The following is a 23946-nucleotide window of genomic DNA, read 5'->3' on the forward strand; positions in this document are numbered from 1 at the left end:
CTCTGCTGTAAATATATGCAGAGACGGGGGAGCGAGGGTATTATACGATTTGCATTCCTGCGATCGAGAAGTAGGTATATACGGCGGCGTCGCACACGTGCGAGCGAGGACTGCAGCTTTCAGCTCGTATTTTTTCATGAAAATCGAGTTTACAGACTCGCGCACGCACGCAGCCCGCTTTCTGCGCTTTAGTAGCTTATATCGAGAGAGAATAGTTTTGGCGGCCACGTTTTTCGTTAATTCGAGGCACTCTCTACGTTTGCGCTTGTTTCAAACAGCGCATTTATATACATCGAAACGCTATTGTAAATACCCCGTCGGTGGCGTGGCATGCGTGTATGTGAGCGCACACAATTGCACATTCATACGAATATATATATAATATATAAATGGAAAATAAAGCTGCATTCCTGGCTGCTGAAATTTTAATCCTTTCAGCAATTTATACACAGGAGCCTCGGCGGCGGGCCGTTAATTGTTATTATTGTTATACGCGCGTGTATAAATACGTACGGATCGTCAAATATTCGTCGACGCATGCGCATTCATTATGTATAGGTACAAATATCTCGTTCAATTTGCGAATCGTGCATAAATAAATGCCTCGATTTTATAAAAGCAGAGAGAGGGGGGGGGGGAGGATGACGCATTAATAATCGTCATTAAAATATAACCGAGAGGAAAGGCTGCATTGTTTTTACACTTCTGGAGTTCGAATCGCGCCGCCGACGTCATAATCAGATCCATACAACGCTCCGAATAATCTACGCTAATTCTATATTTATACATCATCGCACGGAAATTCTAGTTTTACCTCGCTCTTGATCCTCGAGCCACTCACACACACCTGCATCACACAGCCTTATGTATACCTATATATATATATATATATATATATATATATATATATATATATATATATATATATATATATATCCTTTTCGTTTCCCCTTGCGCGCTATCCCTCCCGCGCATATCCGGCCTTTTTCATTTCGTTATTTTCATTCGGATTTTCATTTTATTCCCGCGAGCTCATGTTTTATGCACTGGCGTATCTGATTTTCCGCGCGCAGAGTGCAGTGTGTGTATATCTCTCTTTCTCTCTTTTATATGCGCGCGAGCATACCGCACATTGCGCGCTGTCCGAGCAAAACCGCCAAGCGGATAAATTATCAAAAATTCGATTTCTTTTTCATTTTAGCGCGCGACGCGCCTGATGAACGCGCGCAGGTGTTTCTCTTTTCAAACGTTCGGACCGATCTATATAGCAATTCCACGTATATTTCCAATCGATAAAGCGCGCGCTGGGAACGATTCGACTGCTTGCTGTATCGCCTCGACGACCAGATCAGAGGTGTGTAGCTATTGCCAGAAATAATTAAAAACATCAAGGGGTGAAAGAGCCTGATACGAGAAGCGTTTGCGTGTATACGTGTATAGAGAAAGAGAGAGAGAGAGAGGCGCAAGTAGATTGGGCCGAGAGAGCCACGAGCAAAAAGAGAAAATAATCTAATTAATTCGCGCAGTGCCGTATGCGCGCACAAACGCGAAGAGGAAATTGGTAAACGTTGTTTTAGGCCTTTATGGCGGCGTTCCATAAAACGATAAAAGTATACACCTATGTACATACACTGCGTATTATATGCGCGGGTAAGGAACAAACTCGATTGTCAATCGACGCGCTTTCTTCGCTTTCAAGTTTTAATAGGCCTAATGCGCCGGTAAAAGCACTCGCGCGAAAGATCGGCCGTCGAGCATTAGTCGCTTGAATCCGCGTGTACTGTGTGCGCTGTCTACACGTACGCACACATAGACAGGCTCGAGGTATACGAAGAGGGGTTTTGCGGCTTGGAAGAGCAGAGGAAAGTAGATGACTCGGATGTAAGAGGAAATCCGGCCCGGGAAGCAGAGACTGGTAATCCACTTACTACTGGCGGGCGCTCGCGCGGGCCGATATCGAGAGGCAGCAGCAGCAGCATCAAGCACTGCAGAGCCGACCCCCTCGCCCTATCCCCCTGCCTTCCGCAAGCTCGCGCGTGAACAAGCCTCGTGTTCGCGTATTGTATTAGAGCACTTTGCCAAGTCGCGGACCATCGCTTCGCCTTTGATTAACATATTGCTTTTTTCCGCATCGTCGTACGACTTGGTCAACTTCAAAAGCTCGACTTGTGGCCAATTCCCGGCAATGGCGAGCGATAACTAAAGCTAAACGAGAGAAGCATCGCGATACTTTATTCAGTTCATAAAATGTGTTCCCACGACCTATCCGATACGTGCTTCAATTTTACTGCTCGTCTTTCCTTCTCTCTATACCAGCCTCTCTCGCCCCTACATATCCGTGTTGTAATTGGAGTTTGGTATCGATTGCCGCGCACCGATTCGCCAATCACTCGAGCACGCGATATACGGCTAGGAGAGATTAAAAAGCTGCGTAGCGCATAGCTGCAGCGGTATAATGCAGACAGCGAAGGTTAGCGTGTTAAATTGCTTTGTAAAGCGAGAGAACGCGGGGAATTACGAGCTCGGAGGCTGCAGTGTACACCGAAGGGGTCGACCGCGAGTAGGAAAAAAGCTCGTCGTACACGAAGAGGGGATCCGTAGAGGAAGCTCGGAAAGAGAGAAAGAAAGGAAGAAGGTATAGGAAGGAAGGAAGCTTTTATTGTCGGGCAGACGCGTCCCAAAAGTAATATTGTCTAATGCGTCGCGCGCGTCCACACACAGACGAGACATGCGAGTCGCTCCGTCAAATGAAAAAAGCAGTCATTATATTCGGCGCGAAATTCAAAAGTGACTTGGGAACGCGCGACGCGAATTAATTACTCCCGCGACTTTTCCGCTGCTGCTATTTTGTATCGACCAATGCTTTTATTCGTCGACTTTTCGCTTCGCGCCGAGGAAACTTTTTTTTTAATTACGGATTGATGCGCAGCTCACCTGATTAAAGAAACGCGCGCATGTTTTATACATGTAGAATGAGAGCGAGGGGGCTACACACACACACGCACACACGCACACACGCACACACACACACACACACACACGTCAATGGGTATAATGTTTGCATAAAAAGAATATCCGCATCAGGTGTGCAGCACAGCAGAGCGAGCTTTTCGAAAGAAGCTTCAGACTGCTGCTGCACTACTTATCGTGCGCCGGCGGGAGCTTTTCATTCGGCGAATAGCGTCGAGCCGCCACGCGAGAAAGAGGGTTAGCACTGGGCTGGTATTGGAAATTGCGGTTTATTTCACAGCATTCCTCAAACGCAGAACATAGTCCTCTCTCTTTCTCTCGTGAAAAGCTGCAGCGCCGGCTAAACTTTCGGCATCTCGAATTCGCTCTCGCCTCTTCATTCAAACGGGCCATGGCGGCGGTGGCGGCGGCGGCGGCGGCGGCGGCGGCGGCGGCGTTGGCGTCCCTTTAGCGATAAACACGCGATAGCCCTGGCCTCCCCCACAGGTGTCATTAGCGGGATTGCTTCCATCGGCGAGAGCTCACTTTGATTCTTATCCGCGTCTCTTTCTCTTTCAGACTAGCTCTCCTGGCGTACACACTGCGCAGAGCCGCATTACTTATGCACACACGTGAGATCGATTCGGCATGTGTCGTCGTGCACGAGAGAGCGATTCGTTTCTCCCCCCTGCGCGTATACAGCAGCGACGGCTCGTTTGGGACTGAAAAATTCCCGGCATATTTCTCGACGTTTTTCATTTTGATTCGCGCGAGCACGTGTGCGGGGAATTTTAATAAAGCTAAAATATTCGAAAAAAAGCTGTCGCGCGCCTGTGTCTGCGATGATGCGGAATAATGTTATCGATTAGCATTTTCGGTCCCTCTCCCTCTCTCTATCGTGAATACGTATATAGTCCATCGGCGTTTGTGCACTGCACGCGGAGCAAATTGAGCGTAGTGTAGCGGTTCGCGGGAAGGGCGGGGGAGGGGGGGGGTGTTCAGGGAGGCCGAGCCACTGGTTCGATCGATTTGACACGCGAGTAGCGCACACAGCTGCGCGCACGTAAACACACACACACACACACAGAAATATACAGACAGGCACGGCGTATCAAAGCTCGATCTGCAATCGAAGCATCCGAGCGCTGGATTGGAGTCCGCGAATTGAAAACAAATGAAAAAGCTTGAGCCGCGATCGCCGCGGCGCGCTCGTGGGGCTTCGCACTTTGATTGGAGCGCGCAAGCTCTCTCGCAATCTCCAGAGTCTACATAACCGAAACGATCCCTGTATCGTATGCGTGTGTATCTGTGTACAGTGCGTTGACGAGGAGATTCGCGAGATAATTAATTGCGCGAACGGAGCTACTCTATTACACGCTTTCCTTCCATTCGGCGGCAGCGCGCAATTTTCCAGCCAAGAGTCTCTCGCGAAGCCAAGTTGGGCAGGGCCAAATTGAGTAAATAAAATAGCCGGAGCTGAGAGAGAGGGAGCGAGAGAGTCGTGGTGGAGTGGGACGCGGGACGAGGTAAAAGAGTAATGCATTAGAGAGCATTCGGTAAAGCTGGTGTGCGGGCCAGGCGACGATCCATTAGCGCCGCGGTGCTGGTGTGGCGGCGACGACGACGACGACGACGCTCCGCACGAGTCTACGGCCCTCTCGCTCTTGGATCCGGGATTGCAGGGCTACTATCGCTGCCCGGTAATATCTTGTTGTCCTTATGGCTGATCTCTTGAAAGCTCCGTCGCATTAGCCAACGCGCGGGGTATTTAAACACCGCAAGCCCCCGCTCTCCTTTCTACTAACGTTATATTACCTACCTCTCGTACTTTTTTCTCTCTATCTCTCGATTCCACTCTGCTCCCCCTTTCACTTCACCACGCTAATGTATATGAATAATGGAAATACGATGTTTCGCGCAGTGCAACGGCACACGCTGCTTCATTTTATCTTCATTTCCCATTTTATATTTTCGCGCAAATCTCGCAATAATACCCTCGCGAATCCAGAGCATCACCTTATCAAATTTCAGAAAAAAATCGGCTCTACGTACATCCATTGCGGAGTCATACGCGCACGCGACTCTCTATATCCCGCAAACATAAATTCCAGGACAGTGCAGAGAGAGAGAGAGAGAGAGAGAGAGAGAGAGAGAGAGAGAGAGAGAGCTCGAAACTACTGCACTCATCGGACGTCCATCGCGTTACTTTTTCGCACGCGCGCGTATCAGCTCCTCGCGGCTTTTTTTTCGAAGCCGGGCGCGCAGCCTGTTTGCACGCACTCGTTAGGGGTCGTCCTCGTCGTCGTCGTCGTGGACGTCGGTGCGGCATTTTTTTTTCGTCCGTCCGAGAGCGGAAGCTCTGAAAGCATCGGCTGAAAACAGAGAAATGCATTGTCGAGTGATAACGCGCGCGGCGCGGCCTGCCCCGGGCATAAAGCATCGCAAATATGCCCCAATCCGCGCCCTGCAGCAGCGCATCCGGCTTAGTATGACGCGCGCGCTGCATATGTAGGTATATGTACACGTACATACGTGCGCAGAGCTACTCCTCGCGCGGCGGAGAATAAACGAGCCCGCTTCGCTAATGGTCCGCCGACGTCCCGAGCTACACTTAATTAATCCCGACACCCGGTGTGGCGGGGCTATTACCCATTACTCGCCGCAGCTAGCCATAAATCGCCTCATTTCTCTCTCTCTCTCTCTCTCTCTCTCCCTCCAAGATCGCCGCCGCTGCGGCGTATAGTCCATCTCGATTTTTACGGGCGTACACGCATGATCCGATTTTTCTTTTTTCTCCTCTCTCCCTCTCGTTCGACTGCATCAGCTGCAGCTCCGCTTTTTCGGCCAATTAAGGGCCAGAGATGAATGGCCAGGCGCGCGAGCTTCGAGAAAATCGAAGAAGAAGCCTATGCGCGAGTGCGCGTATTTTGAGAGAAAGGGAAAGGCTTTTTGCAGTCGCCGCCGCATTAGAATGCTGCCCTGCCAATTTGGGCCCGGCATTATGTGGCCGCGAGTGTGTGTATGTGTGTGCAGTTAATTAAAAACGAGAGAGCAGCGGGGGACACGTCAATCTTATTTGGCGGTCGCCGCAAGAAAGTGAAAGCGAAGAATCGGAAGAGGAAAAAAACGCTAGCTCTCTCAGTGGGACCAAGGGGAGTGCGTTATATAGCTATATAAGTATATCTATATCCCAATGCCAATGTATATATAGATTGCTGGCCTTAGTTGCCGACATTTAATTAAGTCCAGCTCCTGTACTTTGTGTCTTTGGCGATATTTCTAAAATTGTCCCGTTTAAAAACTTTCACTTTCCGGAAGGAACTTTCTTTATCTGTAATTTCACTCGACGCAGTCGATCCAATCGTCGGGGAAAGGAAAACTTATTTTCTCGGTGAGAGTAAATTATCGGTGAGATATAAGAAATAAAAGTCCATGCACTTATGTAAAATTGAATCAATCGAAACGAAATAACGCGATATAACGTTTACTGAAAATTGGAAGTTGCGTTAATTGCAGAGCTCACGAGGGGATAAATATTTAATCGAGCGTATAACGAGGGCGCAAGAATTTCTCGAAGAGCCTGCGCTGAATCACTCGCATTTTAATTGGCCCGATTACGAAGCTGCCTTTATTATAGATACTATACGTTCTCGGGAAAATACGGTAAAGTTATCATAGCTTCGAATGCAGTAGAAGAGAGGAAAGAATGCAAACGATCAACGCAATACAAGAGTCGGCGAGTACATCAGCGCGAGCTATAGCTCCGGAAGAATTTTGATTGGCTCGCAAAAAAGCCGCCCCTCGCTCTCCGTCTCGTGCATATACACACCGGTGCGATACGATCGCGAGTCTCTTCTCTCCGCGGCCACTTCTGCGAAATAGAGAAATTTCGGCTGCGAGGATCGAGATTTCCAGTGTGTGTGTGTGTGTGTGTGCGGGAGGGAGGGGGGGGGGGGTGACGGACAGAAAGGTCCGGGGGAAAGGGAGGCAGAGGAATAAGAGCGACGCGATGCAAAGTTACGACACTTTAATTGGACATGCATGTCTGGCCGAGCGCTGTACTTTGGCCGGCGCTAATTAGCGTCGCCTACTCTCCTCGTTTCCTTCCCGTTTTTTATCTCTCTTTCGTCTCCGCGCGCGTCCCTCTCTCTGCACTGTGTGTACCCGCGCGGACACACGCTCCTGCATCCCTGCATGAGGTGAATGAGTAAAAACGATGGAATTCTTTCCACTTAATTTAGCGGCGAACGACACGTCGCTCTAGTTTTTCGTCCGGCTCTTTTAGCTTTTTCTCCGAAACGCGAGAGTCATCCTCGGCTGCGGCGTTTGCATTATTTCAAGGCGATATCGCGGTTGACTTACATCGTTAAAGAATCGCACTGGGTTATAGCTTTTGAGGAAAGCGCGCGGCTACGTATATTATACACACAGCGACGGACAGCGACGAGCAGAGAGCGAAAGAGAGTACTCCCCCCCCCCCCCTCACGTTATATAATAAATCGGTCTCGTTAGCGAGAAACTTTGTTTTTGCCAAGGGACTGCTCATTAGATCGCCACGGTGCGACGGTAATTAGAAGTTTTAGCCCTCCTCCTGCTCCTCTTTCCCAGCGCGCTCTCCCTCCGCTCTCTGCAGCTCGGCCCTTTCAGCCTCGGCGCGGTTTGGCCGTTAACGCGCGCGCGCGAGCTCGAGGTAATGATGTAGCCGAGCCAAAAAGTAAAGCTACGCACAGCCGCGTGGATCAGCGAGATCTGCCTATTGTATGATCGCTTCTGTCTGTAAGTATACATAGGCGCAAAGAAGAAGCGGGTATAAGCGTAGCTATCGATGCGGGCCAAAGCAGGAAGCCTGTTAAGGAGAGTTCGATATACCGGCGCACGGCGTATGCGTGAATATCTTATAAGCGCACGAGCGTAATCGTGAGCGCAGACGTATGTAGGTGTACAGGAGGAGGTAAAAGGAGCTTAGGGGTAAAAGCTCCTGTCGGCTGGTCTCCTCCTGGCGCGGAGACGGTGGACGGGTGGGGTCGCTCTTTCTCCACCCCCGCCCTCCGCGCACACACGGACGTGTTGCTGGGTGTACGTGTGTGTGTGTGTGTGTGTGTGCGCGCGCGCGCTCGCGCGTCGAGGGTGAAACGCGCAAAAGGAGCTCGGGAGAAAGGGTAGAGTTTGCTAATTACGCGCGCGCTCGCTCTCTCTCGCTCTCTCTCTCTCTCTCTCTCTCTCTCTCTCTCTCTCTAATGAATAAGCTCTAATGAACCACTTTCTGTTAATTAAAGGCCGCCTCTCTCCCTCCCTGCAGCCTCCCTCCTGCTCTCGGCATCTTTTTCCCTCTGCTTTGCTCCCTCTCTCTCTCTCTCTCTCTCGCCGCAACGTCGAAAGGAGAGAGTGTATATACATACAGAGGAGGCTTAGCGAAAAGAGCTCAAATGGAGGATTGCTCCCTGTGCATGCGTGTACGTATTCGCGCAGCCCGGGCTCTCTCTCTCTCTCTCTCTCTCTCTCTCTCTCTCATACGTTTGTATTTATACGTGTTTACACGTATACACGCACAGAGAGCCGCCCGCTTCTTAACCCTTTGCTCGCCGATGCCATTCATTCTAAGAGCGACTGCGGCAACTCGCTTGTGCACGAGAGCGGAATTCACCCCCGATGCATCTTGTTTATATACACGTCGGGTGTACCTATACACACCTATACAGCGGCCGATGTAGCTTCGAATCGCTGAATGTGCCCGTGTGTATACTTGTTGAATTGGCCTTTATTCCGCTTCCTCTTCCGGCTCAGAATTCGATCTCCTCTTCAGCCACGCCAATTATCGGGGCTTTCTTTGACACTCGATACACGTGCAATTTGCGCGGCATTATAAGTAAATATACGCAGGTATCCACAGTATAGGCGACGAGACACTGAGAGCCTATACACGCGGAAACGATAGACTCACGAGACGAAGCGCTTCGCGTAAACGGATTCTCGATCGAGCGCGAGCACTTTTCAAATCAGAAATAAACAGAATGACGCTGTACAGCGAGTCCAATTACACGCGGTTAATGGATCGAGTCGCGAGAACGAGAAAGATATGAAAAAAAAAAAAAAAAAGAAATAAGAGAAGGAAAAACGTCGTTGCTACTTAGCTATATATTTCATTATTGCAAGCAGAGCTAATTCCGGGTCAATTATGCGATCGCTGCGCGCAGCGCGAGCCAAGCGGAGGGAAGAAAGAGCGATATCTGCATTTCTCTCCTTTATCTCTTTTACTGCTTATTCGGACCAGCGGCAACTCGCGCTATTTCAAGCGCGGTTAATGTATTCCGCTATTGTTATTCCTGCTCCCTCCTCTCTCTCTCTCTCTCTCTCTCACTCTCTCTCTCGGCACTCATTAGAGAATCCGTTTGCAACGGCCCGTTTTTAAATGCTTTATATTTACAATTCAATTTGTTTTATAACCTCGACTCATCTCGTTGCGCGAGCCACTCTCCCTCCCTCCAAAAGACACTCGATTATTCAATTTGTTTTTATTCACTAAGTAGCGCGCGCGCATATAACGCGCAGTGGGCAAAGGGATGAGACGAGAGGGGCCGCATCAGGAGAGTGCCGCGGCTGGCAGCGGAAGAGAAAGAGGGAGAGCACATAATCCGCTGATGGACGCATTTACTGATTACCCAAACCCCTGCTGCGAGCGAGTATACGCGTAGTCCGCCCTCTGCCACTCAGGCTGAGCTTTCGCTTATATTTCTTACACCGGCGCGTATATAGTGTCCCCGTAGAGCTAACTCACTCGCTCGCTCGCTCCGGATAAATCGTCCCGGGAATTATCGCGCTTTAATTGTATTATCAAGCCATTTAACCCTTTTAGCCAATGAGAAGGCCAATTTGCCGTTAAATAATTCATTCTCATCGTCGCGCGAGACATCGGCTTCGATTTAACCGATTTATTTGTCGCCCGATCGGCGCAATTGAAAAATAGCTTGCGAACGCCGTAAATTGAGGAAAGACTTCGAGTCGCTCTCCTGATGAGAACCCCTGAATGCTAAGTATATCCTCCGTGTGATCAGAAACGCATACGCGTATATAGATGAGTTCCATAACTGTAGTCGGACGCGGATCATTAGAGCGCGTAAACGCGCAAATGCGCGCGAGCTTTGAAAAAGGCGAAAGCAAGCCGTTCTCCCTTTATTCTCTCGGGGATGTTGACTGCAGAGAAAACAAGCTGTCGTGCGAGGCAGAAGAAAGAAGGTGGCGGTAGCAACACGCTCTCCCCCCCCCCCTCTCTCTCTCTCTCTCTCGGGGGAGGTGCGAGACAAGGAACGCGCTAATTGTAGCAGTAATTACATAAAGCAGCTGAAACGAGCGCGCGAGCGAGAGAGAGCTGGAGAAATAGAGACTCATAAGACGCACTAATTATCTCGCGAATAAAATCTCATTAAAGCTCCGAGACGGCGGAACCTAGCTTCTGCCTTTCTTCATCCTTCCCCCGCAGCGCCATATACGCGCTTCACTCGTTTATCCCGCGCGTGTCATTCTGTAATTTATACGCCTCGCGGATTTCTCGTTAAATCTGACCTTGGAATTCTCGCCGGCCGGGGAGTAATCAGCCGATAATGACGTTGGAAATTGTCACTCTCATTCTCTCCTCTCCACTCTCTCGTTATATCAAAAGCGCCCCCGCTCCCGATCGTTATCCCCTTCTGCCTGATCAATTATTCCCAGGACGGTATCGACACCGGCGACGCGGACGAGATAAAAAGAGCTCGCGATGTGCGCCGAATGCTGGAAAAGGAACAATGATTTTATTTCTTATTAAGTCATAGACGAGCCGTCAGTCGCGCTGGACGGGCCGGCGGAGCCTGACTGACGTTTATTGAATCAGTCGTAGATTTGAGTCTGCAAAGAGAGAGAGAGAGAGAGAGGGGGGGGGGGTCTGCGATTGGCGCTTTGCCAGTGCATTACTCGCAGCTCCGCGACAGCGTCCGAAAATTCGCATGTGCGTATAGGCAGTGTTGCTGCTTTATTTGACTCCGGGCCCGATTTTCGCAGATCTCGGGCTGTAACAATGACGAAAATAAAGTATGCTCTATTATCTATCGTTGAATCATCGAGCGACGCCCGATGTCGACGAGCGATGCAAATAGTCTAGTACATATCTCAGCTCTTGCGGATAATTTCCAATGAAACTCCGCGACTTATCGGCTTCTAATAATTCGTCTCCGCGCGGAGTTATCCATTCTCTGCTAAACGTAATTTGTACGTATCGGAATATCGGCGAATTAACAAATCGCGCATTTATCTGTCCGATGGATACGGGCATTAAGAACAAGGCGATATCGCACGTGTATACACGGAGTAGCTCGAGATATTCGGCCGAAATAAAAAGCGCCGGCGTCGCATCGGCCGAATGCAAATGTAGCGCGGCTTAAATATTCATGCCGCGCGGCGGCGTCCTAAAACGTGCGGCCGCGCTCGCTTAAAACGCCGCTGTTTACTGCAGCACACGGCTCAACTGCAGCCGCCGCGATATGTCGTCTTAGCGTCTTTTTCGCCTCTTTATAGCTACGTACACGCTGCTTCGTATAAACAAGCTCTCGAGCATCCTGTTAAACTTTTATTTTTTCACGCGGCCCAATCTGCAACTCTCTCGCGTTCGTGACGGGCTATTATCTCGTTCTCTACAAATGCGTGGCTTGTGTGCCGACTGTGTAAGCACACCGGCGCTTTTGAAGAAAGGGACGATCTTAAATACGCGCGCATACACGCTGGGCTGCGTGTAATAGTTCGAAAACGCCGGCGAGAGGATGACGGTATACGCGTATCCGGGCTAAGCTCGACTGTACGTCGAGGGCGACTGCTAGGGGGAAGGTTTGTTAGCGTCGGACATAACTTTCATTAATTGGAGAGGACTCCGCGGCGTCGGCGGCTCCGTAATTAATCTTACGCTCTAATGAGTGTCAATTGGCAGGAACTGCCAATTAACGCACCGCTGCCATCTTATGTAGCCGAGTAGAGCCCGCTCGCGAAGGAGAGAGAGAGAGAGAGAGAGAGAGAGAGAGAGAGAGAGAGAGAGAAAGAGTTAAGGAGGCGGCAACACTTTTTCCCTCTGCCGCATAACGTATATCGCGTAAATACTCCGGGCGCGCGAATACGAGGCCTGTCGCGGCGACCTATCTTTGACACAATTACGCCGGCGGATTTCCTTGCGTTTTTTTTTTTGTAATTTTAATTGAAACGAAAGAAAGAATGAAAATACAGTGCCGAGACTGCGCGCGAGTTCGGACAAAAGAAGTTGCTGCTTTTGATTATCCTGCCGTCCTTGTTTGTTGTCCTGCCGTCGTCGTCGTCATCGCGCATATAATGACACAGTTTAATTTTCCTCGGCGACTTTTGCGCGCGTCGATTCGAAAAATAATGAGACACTCGAAAGCTCGCGCTCGTTAAACGCGCGTGCGTTGTATGGATGTTACAGGTGGAGACGTACAGGTGAATTAAGCGTGCCGTCGCGAGTTATATTTGTTTTCTCGAGTCGAGAGAGAGAGAGAGAGAGAGAGAGAGAGAGAAGCGTTTTCGCCCACTTTCTCGGGATTATATTATCGTGCGGGAGCAACGCAGCTAGAAGAAGCGTCATGTTTTTTTCAAAAACAGTTCGCACGTACGACACACACACACACACACTCGTTCGAGTATGACTGCATAAACTCGCGAGGGTGACGTCGCGGCCCGGCGCCGCAACTTGGACTTTTCGCTCGTAAATGCTGAGGCACGTGCATTATACCCTGGCTGCAGATCGTGACGTAAGGTAAAAGTCTCGCTGCTCCTCGGCTATATTTTTCAGGCCTCTCTCGCGTATACGGCTTTTACTGCCGCCGCCGTGGCGTCCTCTCCTTATAAATTAAATAAGCATGTTTATGTGTGCGACTGCGAGCTCTGCGAGGCGAAATTGGCCGACTCCCTGTATGCACACCCCGCGATGTCCTATTCGATAGCCTTATAATCATATGCGAAAGCGGAGCAACCTCGTCTCTCTATTCTCCGGCTCAGGAGAACGATGAGGAAGTATAAATAATAAATCGGGTGTACACGCGATGCCGCATCGGCGATAATAAGCGATAAGCGTAAAAGCGTCCTGGAGGGGTGGGGGGGAGGGAGCATTCTCGTATTACGTTTCGGTACGTCGGGAGTGAGAGAGAGAGAGAGAGAGAGAGAGCGACAGGTGACGTTGCCGCGTGCGCGGCGCGAGAACGTGAATCTTTTAGAATCTTTGCCGGGAGGGCGCTAAGAAACGAGTATAGCTGTAGTGCCAGTACGAGGCGCAACGATGACGCACTGCACGAGAGAAGGAAGAATCGAGGGACAGAAAGAGAAAGAGGGAGAGGTAAGGGTACTCTCTGGCAGGGGGCAATCTTGCTAATGTAGCCTCGCGGAGCCCTTTCCCGAACCACTATTCCTGCAACTGACTTTGCCCCGCACACATTCGACGATTCCGTATACAGGGATAGTATACGTATTATTACATTGTTACTGTTTATTTTGGCGCTTTTAATTTCCCAGCAGAAGACGAAGCTGGTAAAGTGCACAGCTTTCTCGCTGATGCGCAAAGTAGCAAGTATACCTCGTGAGATTTTCGAATACGCGGTAGCGGTCTGTTTTTCTTCCCATTCACACCTTTGCGGTAGTTGTTGCACTCGCGTTTGCTAAAAATAGCGCTGTTTTCGATTATACATAGTATGCTCATTTCGTCGCGCCGCTTTGAGGGACGTATCCGCAGGAGCGCGCGCTTTTTATCAGGGGCTTTTCTTCAAAGCGCCTCGCAGAGCATCGGCCAAGTCTGCGCTTCCGCGTTGGAATAAAAGCCGGGGGAAATGATAACTCCGCGGGGAAGTTGCGCGCGCGAAATTCAAAACACGCGTTAGAAATAATAGTTGATTACTTGATGAGGGTCTGAAAAGAAAAAGAGAGAATGAAGAGCCGTTCGAACGACGATACTGCGGAATTGTAAGCAGCGGCCGAGGGGGCGGGGTGGGATGGGGAGAGAGAAGGACGGTAAAGGACGACCGAAGGAAAAGAAGAATATAGAACTCGCAGTCGGAGACGAGGGGAGCGCACGCTCGCGCGCGCGCCAATCAAATATACATGAGTTCATTAAGATGATATTTATTGAATGGCGGATATTGGCATAGTGCCTGCGGTACAATAGCCCCAAATACCTATTCAATCGCCAACTGCATATCGCCCCGCATATATACACATCAGCACTACGGCGATCGGAGCTTTCGTCGTGATTGCATGAAAGGTCCGCGATAATTAAGACCTTTTACCTGCGCGCGTTAAAATGTTCTCTCGTCGTAGGTGTGATTCGCAAGAAGGTAGCGACTCCTGTCCGCCAAGCATTCGGGTATGCAGAGGGGAGAAAAGCTCCGAGTCCGCAAGCTCTTCCTGCGCACCATCAGCCGAGCCATTTCAATTATCACACTTTTAGCGGGCTTATTTAAATCCTAAGTGCATCTCCCCCCTCTCTCTCTCTCTGTCTCTCTGCCGCGAAGCGACTCGGCTTTTCTCTCGGCGTAAGCCCGCCTTTCTGCGCGCTCTTCGCTCGCTCGCACGAGAGAGCGACTGCATTTGCATTCGTTTCATTATTTACCCAATCGCCTTGGCGGTTCCCTTGTTGCTACCTTTTGCCACGCACTTAACGTCGCGCCAAAGTATTTTACTTCTATTAGCCCCTCTTTCCCTCCTCCGCTCGTAGCAACAATCTCCGAACGGCATTTTTCTTCGCCGAGCTTTCTCGTCTCGTATACTCGTCGCCCACGACTAGATTTTTTTAAACAACCGCCCGCGGTGATAAATCGCACACGGCCCCCGAATCCCCGGGCCAATCTCGTTCCTCATCAGCTCTCGATGTAAAAAATAATTAACACGGCTTCGATTATTCTTCCCCCCACACACCGGCTGTATACGTGCAGCTTTGAGCGAAAGCTTCGTCGTCTCGAGAGGTTGGTCGCCTCGGACGATTTGTCAAACGGGCTGTTCTCTCTCTCTCTCTCTCTCTCTCCCAGCGTATAGCGTGCGACAGAGTCGTTTATACGAGGCATGCACACGTATGATATCGATCTATTCTTAGCCAGCTCGTCGCCTAATCGAATCCGTCTCTCTCGCTCGCACAGTCGCGCGTCCGCCGCAGAAGGAGACGTTGCGAGCGCGGGATTCCGGATATCAGGATTAATGGAAAGAGAGACGAAAGGACTTTGCGGCTACGTACAATGTTGGCTTCTTTGGGCGACGACGTTTGCTTTTCTTTTCCCTCAAGCTCGACTTTTCTTCAAAGTGTACGGCTGCGAGCTATGAAAAATTGCCTAATTTCCCAAGAGCTTTTTTTACGCGCAGCTTGATGTGTAACTTTAGACCCTATTGCGGGGGGGGGGGGGGGGGAGTCATCTGTTTCGTCAGCTATCGAGAGGACGAATAGCCGATGATTTTCAACGCTTCGGATTCCGCAGGAGTATTATCGTATACAACAACGCTGTTAGATGATTTGGCACACTGCGTTATCAAAGATACATCGTCGGCTGGTTTGAACAGCGTATCAAGTTTAGAATTGTTACGAGAGCAAACGAAGAGGCATGTCTTGAAAAATGTTCTAATTTTCTGCACAATGGCTCAAACCAAAACAGTTTCCTAAAAACGAGCACAAAAGCTCTCTCAAGCTGTCTATATGAAACGTTCGTAAATACAGCCTAATAATAACCACTTGGCTTTCTTTCTCGTGATACAGTCAAGACAGATAAATAATTTGTAACTTTTTCCACGCGAGCAGGCTGAAGCAAGATCGATGGCGTCGTATTACAATATTTCAATAGGCTAAGTATTTTTCGAGCCAGCAAAGGGGAAAAGCAGGTCGTCTAGGCGTGTTTCTGACTGGGTGGCCTCTTGTTGGCCACATACCACTGACGCTGTGTACCTTGTAGACGTACGGTCAAGCGGGGAAACGATTAATAAAGTAATCATGCTCAGCCGGTGGTATCAATCATTTTCCGGTTCGGGGCTTAACTCTGCAAGCGACAGCTTAAGCAGCTACGCTTGCCGTTATATGCTGGTTCACTCGCTCGCTTTCCTCCCTCTTGATTTTACCCCTGCTGTATACCGGAATACGTTTACTTCGACTCGACTGCAAATGTTTATAGCCATCCTGAGGGGCAAGTTTTTAGTTATTCGCGCATTATTACTTTCCGTTTGATCGATATTCGCCTTGGATATCTGAAAACGCGCTGTTCCAAAATGTAGGTAAAAATATTCATCGAAAATTACTCAAGCCAATGATATTTCCGGTGATCGCAATAATCCAAAAGAGTTCCAATAAGTACACTGCGAGCAAATAAAGTTTGTCTTGTGTACATATAAATATGGTTAACTTATGTGATTAAATCTTCGCGGGCTGATCCAGTCAATTCGATTGAATTCTCTTTCATCAGGTAAAAGTGCAGCTGCAGCGTAGGAGCGTCGGCGGCTGCGTGTGGAGTGCTGCCATTAATACTCTGTACTTTAATAGGTTTAGCCGTCGGAGTGCGCGTACGAGAGCGAGCGAGAGAGAGAGAGAGAGAGAGAGAGAGAGAGAGAGAGAGAGAGAGAGAGAGAGAGAAAGCTGGCTTACACAGCTATATGGACATATTGGTTCTATACCATATTTACAGATTACCCGTGCGATGCGCCAACGCGAAATATTCAATCCAATAAAGTTTAATCCTTGCTGCGAGGTTAGATTTACGCGCAGCGCCTCGACGCGTTCCGGCAACTATTACCTGTGCTATGGTGACTCGTGGCCGCGGTAGCATATGGACGTGTACTATCTACATCCCATAAACATCCATGTACACTTTTTAATCCAGCTCGGAAATATCCTCCTTTTTCGAGCCCACTCTGTCACTTTTGCATCGCTATCGCTTTTCGGCTAGGCCTTGCTCTCGAATCACATAAACAATCCGCTTACATTTTACCACAAAAAAACCATGGTCAGATTATAGTTTATGCCATTAATATTTATATGTATTACATTTTTACATATATTCGTATTTATTTTTAAAAAAGCTGCAATCCAGGTAGCCTGAATCGAAAATACGGTTATCAATATTGTTACCGTTTCAATGTTAATAAATATTGTATTCACTTAATTGTTTATTATGTCTATTCGTTTATTTAAAAAGATCAAGTGTTTCGAATGAATGGTGATAGTTGATACCATTTCGTAGGCTGCGTGCACGGCGTTCGTAAAGAATCGTCCGGGGCCGCTTTCGTCCTTCGGTAAGGCGACACGATTATCGTGCAAAAAATTCTTTGAAAATTAAAGGAGGGCACGGGGTGAAAAAGCGTAGAGGCTTTTCACGGACGTGAGCCATTGGAACACTGGAAGTTCGAGGTCGGATAAAGATTGAAAATCGGGTTGCTTAGCAATACAAGAAAAAATGTTTGGATTAAAACAATTGAGTGAGCGCGTGAAAATGTAACGAGCCGATTTTTGCGAACTCTCGAAGAGTGCAAATGTGTCATCAGATAATTTTGTGCAATAAAAACACTTAAAACCTTCTTGATTTGTGTTTTCCTCTGTGCGCGTTTCTAAACACCAGCTACAAATATTACGCGCGCAAAACTTGCGGATATCAGTATCGAACTGGAATCGAAAGATACTACTTCGCTCCGCAGCCTTGGAAATGCGGCGGGCTATTATTAAATCGAATTCTCGATTTCCCATCGACTTTCCAATCCACCTTAATTTAAAAAAAGCTCGGTGCGCAACAGGGGCGAAGTGCTTTTACGTATCCAGGATTATAAAGCTCGCACATCACAATGAGAAACTGAGCTTCCACTTTGAAAAGCAGAGGGTAGAACGATAATCGACTCGAAGAAACGAAATTGTATATACATTCTCGAGGAGGAGCGCTCGGCATAAAAGCGATTGAGTTAGGGTCGTCGGCGCGAAAACGGCGTTAGCTGCGAGCTAATGGCGAAGTTCGGTATATGTGTGTGTGTGTGTGTGTGTGTGGGCGTGTGTGTGCGTGTGTGTGCGTGTCATAAGCCAGCCGGAGAGAGCTGGGCAGATTGCGTGCGATGGAGCTTTCTCTCGAGGCGCCGGCGCCGTGCGTAGGTATTAGCTTATGCATACACAGGCCGCGTAGGTGCGGCTCGTCCGGGCGTGCGTTTTGGGCCTTTGTGACCCAGAGAACCTAATTAATTCCGCGCTAATGATTTGGCTACCCTGGACTAGTGCGGCCGGTATATAGTCGGGAGGCAGCGTAGAGCCGGGACTCGTTCGCCCCGGGCTGCGTTGCCGCGTGTACTCCTCCTTTAAACCTTCCTCCCTCCTCCTCGGGGGTATAGCGAGAATACTTCCCGCGCGTAGTTGGCCGCTCTCCCGCTTGGATTAGATTCGCTAGTAATTGCAGCTGTACTCGCTTTTTCGAGAGGACAATCATCAGGCGCATAGGTAAATATTTTATTCGAATAAGGTAAGAGCGCGCGCGCCAGCACACATCCTATGCGCTCGGAGCAGTTGCAATTAGCATGCTAATTAATAATGCAAACTCAATGAGCTGCCGCGAGTGTACACACTGCCTGGGCCAGCAGCGCTGCCGCTTTCTGCAGGAGTTTCGCTTGTCGTTCGATAATGCACGCCGCGCGATTACTCGGTCAACCGGATGGAAAACGCCGGCCGATCGATGTAGCCGCGCAGAGCTTTGTACATACTCGCACACGCGCGCAACCCTATATTATAGTCTATAATATACGCGCGATTGTCTCTCGCTCCGTTGTATTATGCGTGTTATGCATATAACCTATGCTCGCGGATGCAAGCTCGAAAGCTCCGACGAGGAAGAAGCCGCAAGCTCTCGGCGCGTGGCCGGCCTCAATTATTCAGTCCGAAAGTATAGCCGAATTTGGGAAAATATCGACGCAGCCGCGAGCTCGGATCTTCCGCATCAGCGCCGCACGTCTCCGCGAAAGTTGCGGCTTCCCGCTTCTCGTGTATACGCGTCGTGCACCCACGAGAGATGCGTCTCGGGCGCGTATCCATGTTTTTCTAATTACCCCGGCAGCTTGAATGGATTGAATATTTTTATATAATAGCTTGCGGAGTTCGCGGTAGATCCGTTATCAATTAACATTACAACGTTCCAAAAAAAAAACTCGTGAATACGATGACGAAGGCACGCTCTCAAGCGCTACTCGCAAGCACATTATGCGCATTCAATATAGCTCAACTAATTAGTAATGAGCTTGGATGGATAATCATCTCGGAGCTGCGTCTGCCGGCAGTTGTATGCGGGAAGCAAGTTCAAACTCGCGTGCGAAAATATTTGAAAAAAAAGAACGCTTTTCCCCGGTTATTCGAGAACGACCGCATAAGACTGCTCCCCTGATTCGGAATCCGGTAACCCGTGTGTGTGTGTGTGTGTGTGCGTGTGTGTCAAAGAGGGGAGAAGCATCAAACGACGCACAAAGCTCGGTTGACGTTTCAATGAAGAGGATGCAGCACAGCATTTTTCTCGCTTCCTCTTCTCTCGGAACACATCGGTTATGCGTGTCGAATTAAACATATACCAGAAGCGCGCGATTGGGAGATGATAACCGTCGGTATTACACAAAAGCCTTTGGCTCGGGTAAGCGCCGGCGAATTGAATTTTAGCGTCGAGTCAAACAGCGCGAATCATATTCGAATTAATAAAATCCCGTTTAATCCCCCTCCGGCTGCAAAGCCCCCGAATGACATAATCGCGCTTCGCGCCGGAAAAATCGCCCGCCTGCATATGTTTTTCACGGAATAATAAAAATGATATTTCAAACGCGCGGTGTATGCAGTATATAGGGGGATCGGAATTAAATTTCGCCGATTGAACTTTCGAGCGCTGCAATATGGCGAGCTTGCGCGCCTGATAATATAATATCGAGCCGACAAAGCTGCGCGCTGAATGATTCGCGAGGACTAATCTAAATTAATAGAACGATGTGTGTGTGTGTGTGTGTGTGTGTAGGCTCTGTGTACACGCGCACAAAAGGTGCTACAGGCCGAAGCTAACGTACAATAGCTGTGTAATACGGACGGAGTATATTATAGTGTGCTGTATACAGTGGATTTCGGCTGGCAGACAATGATCTGCTTTAGACTCGCGCCTAATGGAAGACAAATAGAGCAGCAGCAGCAGCTTCGGCCTTACCTGCAGCCGCTGATTGGCGCATCAACGCACAGTTCCTCGTGCGGTTACTTACGCGCATACGCGGTTGATCGTCTGCCTCGCTAATTATTGCTCCACGCTGATGCCCGTTGTGCATTTATGGGAGGAGAGCTGAGTTCATTTCGAAGAGGGACGAGTATAGTTTTGGATTCTCGGAAGTTTGGACCCCCAGAAGTAAGAGCATATTGTAGAACATTCGGATGCGTGGTCCGCGCGAGTTGCGGAAGAATCGGCCGTGCACAGAGCTCTTTTGTGCGGCGAGCGTCTATCGATACCGATGCGGCTGTGCCGCCGCCGTGCAGTTGGTTATTCCAGCATTTATTTTCCCGGGCTCTCTCTCTCTCTCTCTCTCTCTCTCTCTCTCTCTGTGCTGCTCTCCTTTCTCGCTGTTTTTCCCGCCGTTTTTTTTACTCTCTCGTCGATGCGTTAGCCGATGGGTAAAGTTGAGGCGCGCGCGTGTGAACGCGCATCGATATGACGTTATCCAATTAAAAAAGCTGCCTTTGTGCGAGCCGAGCCGTCGCAGCCAGTCACCCCCGGCGCGCGTATACCTATATAGCCATGCAGAGCCGACACCCGCGCTCCCCCTTTGGCCCAGGCGAGAGCGCGCGCGAGAGCGGTTCGAACTGTATACATATATATACATATGCTCCGATCGAAATGTAGACCCCTTCTCGCGCGTAAAAGGCCGCTTCCAATTAGTGCGCGGATCGCCGAGAGCAGCAGCCGAGCAACTTTTCCTGAATTACTCAGCTTAACGTACCTCGCCGTCCTCTCTATCTTGCGGCTCTCTCTTTCGCCGATTATATATACATAACTGCCGCCGTTATATAACGCTGCCATCCCGCGCGCACGCGTTCCTTCGATCCGCGCTTCCGTTCATCGGGTATAACATACCTGAAACTCGCTGATGCCTCTTCCGGAGACAAGCGAGTTTTCCGCGGCTCTCTGACACAGCGCGCCACTCTCTACACGCGTGTTGTTATTTGTAGCCATTAGCGGGACGTGCGCGTGTTTGCGCGTCCGGCTAATTAGACGAAATCAGCCGGTGGTTTGGTACACGGGACAGCCGCCGAGAGAGGGAGAGTGAAATAGCGCGTAGTAGTAGTCCGAGGAGGCGATTTATGGGCCGAGCCAGCAGCACTAGAGCGAAAAAGCCGCGCGCGTGCCGCGACGAGTCCGACTGGTTGCCGGGCGATAGGCGCCTGCTCGTAGTGCTGGTACGTAGTGAGAGTGCGCAGAGCGCCGCGGGAGATGCATCGATTGGATTTGATCGAGCGGCAAGTAGGCTAATCAGTATAGAGCTGCGCCGCTATCAAAAGTTCATTTCTGACTAGAGCGAGCTCAGTAAAGCTATACCCTAGTTGGCGCTCGAGCCAGGAGATCGGAACCGTTGAAGCCCGGTCGAAAGTTTGAGATTTAATAAGCCCTCGCGAACGAGAGGCATGGCTTTATTGCAGCGACAGCCGAGCTAGAGCGCGAGAGAAAAGAGCAAGCTTGGCTTATTATGAACCCGGCGGTCGCTGTATATGCCGCATACGTGCAGACGGGGACGCTTATGTATACACGTATACATGTACCCATACCCGCTGATTGCTCGGCGAATATAACCCCCTCTCGGCTAGATTATTAATAATGAATCCGCGATACGCCCGATTAATTGATCGCTGTAATATACCTAGACGCGCTCGGGTCTTAGATATCAATTTCGCGAGCGAGTGAATTCCGTAGGTATACACACACGCGCCAAGGTTTTCCAGCTCGCGCCCACTGATTCATATTGGGCTCTCTTTTTTCCGCAGCCCGGCGTGTGCGCAATTCGCTGTGAACAATGCGCCCGCGACGCTGCGCGCGTGTAACGGATAGTCCAGTCCCTATCTATATCTCTATATACACCGCAGAGAAACAAAGCTCTGGTATAGAGGAAAACGAGGAGAGTCCGCGCGCGCTGTGCACACACGTTGTCCGTGTGCGTGTATCTATGCGCCCGAAAAATACTGATGGCGACTCTATACCAGCAGCCGCCAAAATGCAGCCGAATTGCTTTCAATCACTCCGTCGCGCTCGGCTGCGGCAACTTTCGCCGATAGCTCGCCCGCAGCTGCTCTAAATAGTTCAGGCGGTTCGCTGTGTGTGTGTGTGTGTGTGTACAGCGGTGACCTGTAGGGACGTTTACTAATTCTTGTATGGGGATGATTTAAAAATTGGATTTGGTGTATCGGTGAATTTGAAAATCTATAGATCTACACGTGCGCGAGAGAGAAACGGCGCGGGGGGGAGGATGAATGCAAAGCACCGTTGCGTGTTCCCGAGCCGAGCGGCTGCTCTGCAATTGACTCTGTAATAACGGAGTAATCACCGCGAGGTTACGCCTTCTTCGGACGCTCGACTGCCGACGCGGGGGGAGAGAAGTAGAAACGCTCTCTCTCCCGGCTCGGTATTTAAGAGTGCACGACCTACGGGGGGCTACTAAATTTGAATTCCTAATTTTCCGAGGAATATAATCGACCCCGGCGACGCGTGTTTCTTTCGAGAGGAAAACACGTAATAAGTATAGCCGTCCATCGGCAATTTCCAGCGAAGAGCAAAAGTGTCGGGGAGGGCGAGTCGGCTATACATAACAGGGGATAAATAGCTAATCCAAGCTAAAAGCTGACAAATATGATCGGTCCTAATGGCTTTCGCACGATGGCCCGCTCGTATAATGGATAACCGGCACAGAGTCGGATCGCCGCTGCGGCCGCACGCGAATGAGAGATGAATTAATGAACGCGCCGCTGAGAGAAATCCCTTGTTCGCTCCGATTCGCTGCGCCGCGCGATTCTCTGTCGCGCGTGTAATCGTGTGTGTACACCACTTGCGCTTTCGTCCAGCCGCAGCGTTGAGCAGGGAACGAAATGATTTTTTCCGTTTTCTTTCGCGCACTGCTGTTCTCCGAACTAATCATATCGATCGCGGCGATGAAGACGGCGAATTAATCGGGCGAGAAAACAAGAGAGAAGTGTAAAGTATTCCGCGGAGTCATGCCGGCCGATGAAGCTATTCGTTACGCGGCCCGTGTGTACACGGCTGTATATACCTATATGGCGCGGCATAATTGCGCGTTGCTAATTATTTCGCGAATTAAGCCGCTAGATGCGTATGAAAAGTTGCTGCACGGAAAAATTGCCGGCAAGTGACCGACAAGTTCCAAGCTCGTGCGCGTGATAAATAGCCCTAATACGCGAGCTCGTACGTATGCGTGGGTGGATTATCCTTTGTGTTTAGTCGAGAGTTGGCCACGATGATGCGACGAACAGAGAGAGGGAGAGTCTCTTTGGAATTCGATCGAGCTGTGCAAAAGGTTGCGCGGGAGTGAGGGAGTATATAGGGGGCACTTAGAGCGGGCGACCGCATCCAAAACTTGGCCATTACGTCTTGGGCTGGCAGAGGATGTCATGCTGAACTTTATCTCTCTCTCTCTCTCTCTCTCTCTCTCTCTCTCTCTCTCTCTCCCTCTCCCTCTTCGCGCGAGCTCTCGACATTTCCATATTCTATAAGGTAGCTCGGTGTGAGCTACTATATGTAGCAATAGTCGACAGAGGCCAAACTTCGCTCTCCCTGTCTCGAACGTCGAAAGTTTTTTTCCGCGAATCAAAACTCCCGGCCCGTCCGAAAGTAAAATTCGACAGCGGCGTTGTTATTAGCAACAGCAGCGGACGTCGAGTTTTTCGGCAGGTGAGTGGGCCCCCGTGTGTCGGGCTCCGTAATTGAAAACGCGTTAATTTTCCGTATCCGTATGCTCGGC

The sequence above is a fragment of the Nasonia vitripennis genome, chromosome 4, assembly GCF_009193385.2.
Source record: "Nasonia vitripennis strain AsymCx chromosome 4, Nvit_psr_1.1, whole genome shotgun sequence".
Lineage (NCBI taxonomy): Eukaryota > Metazoa > Arthropoda > Insecta > Hymenoptera > Pteromalidae > Nasonia > Nasonia vitripennis.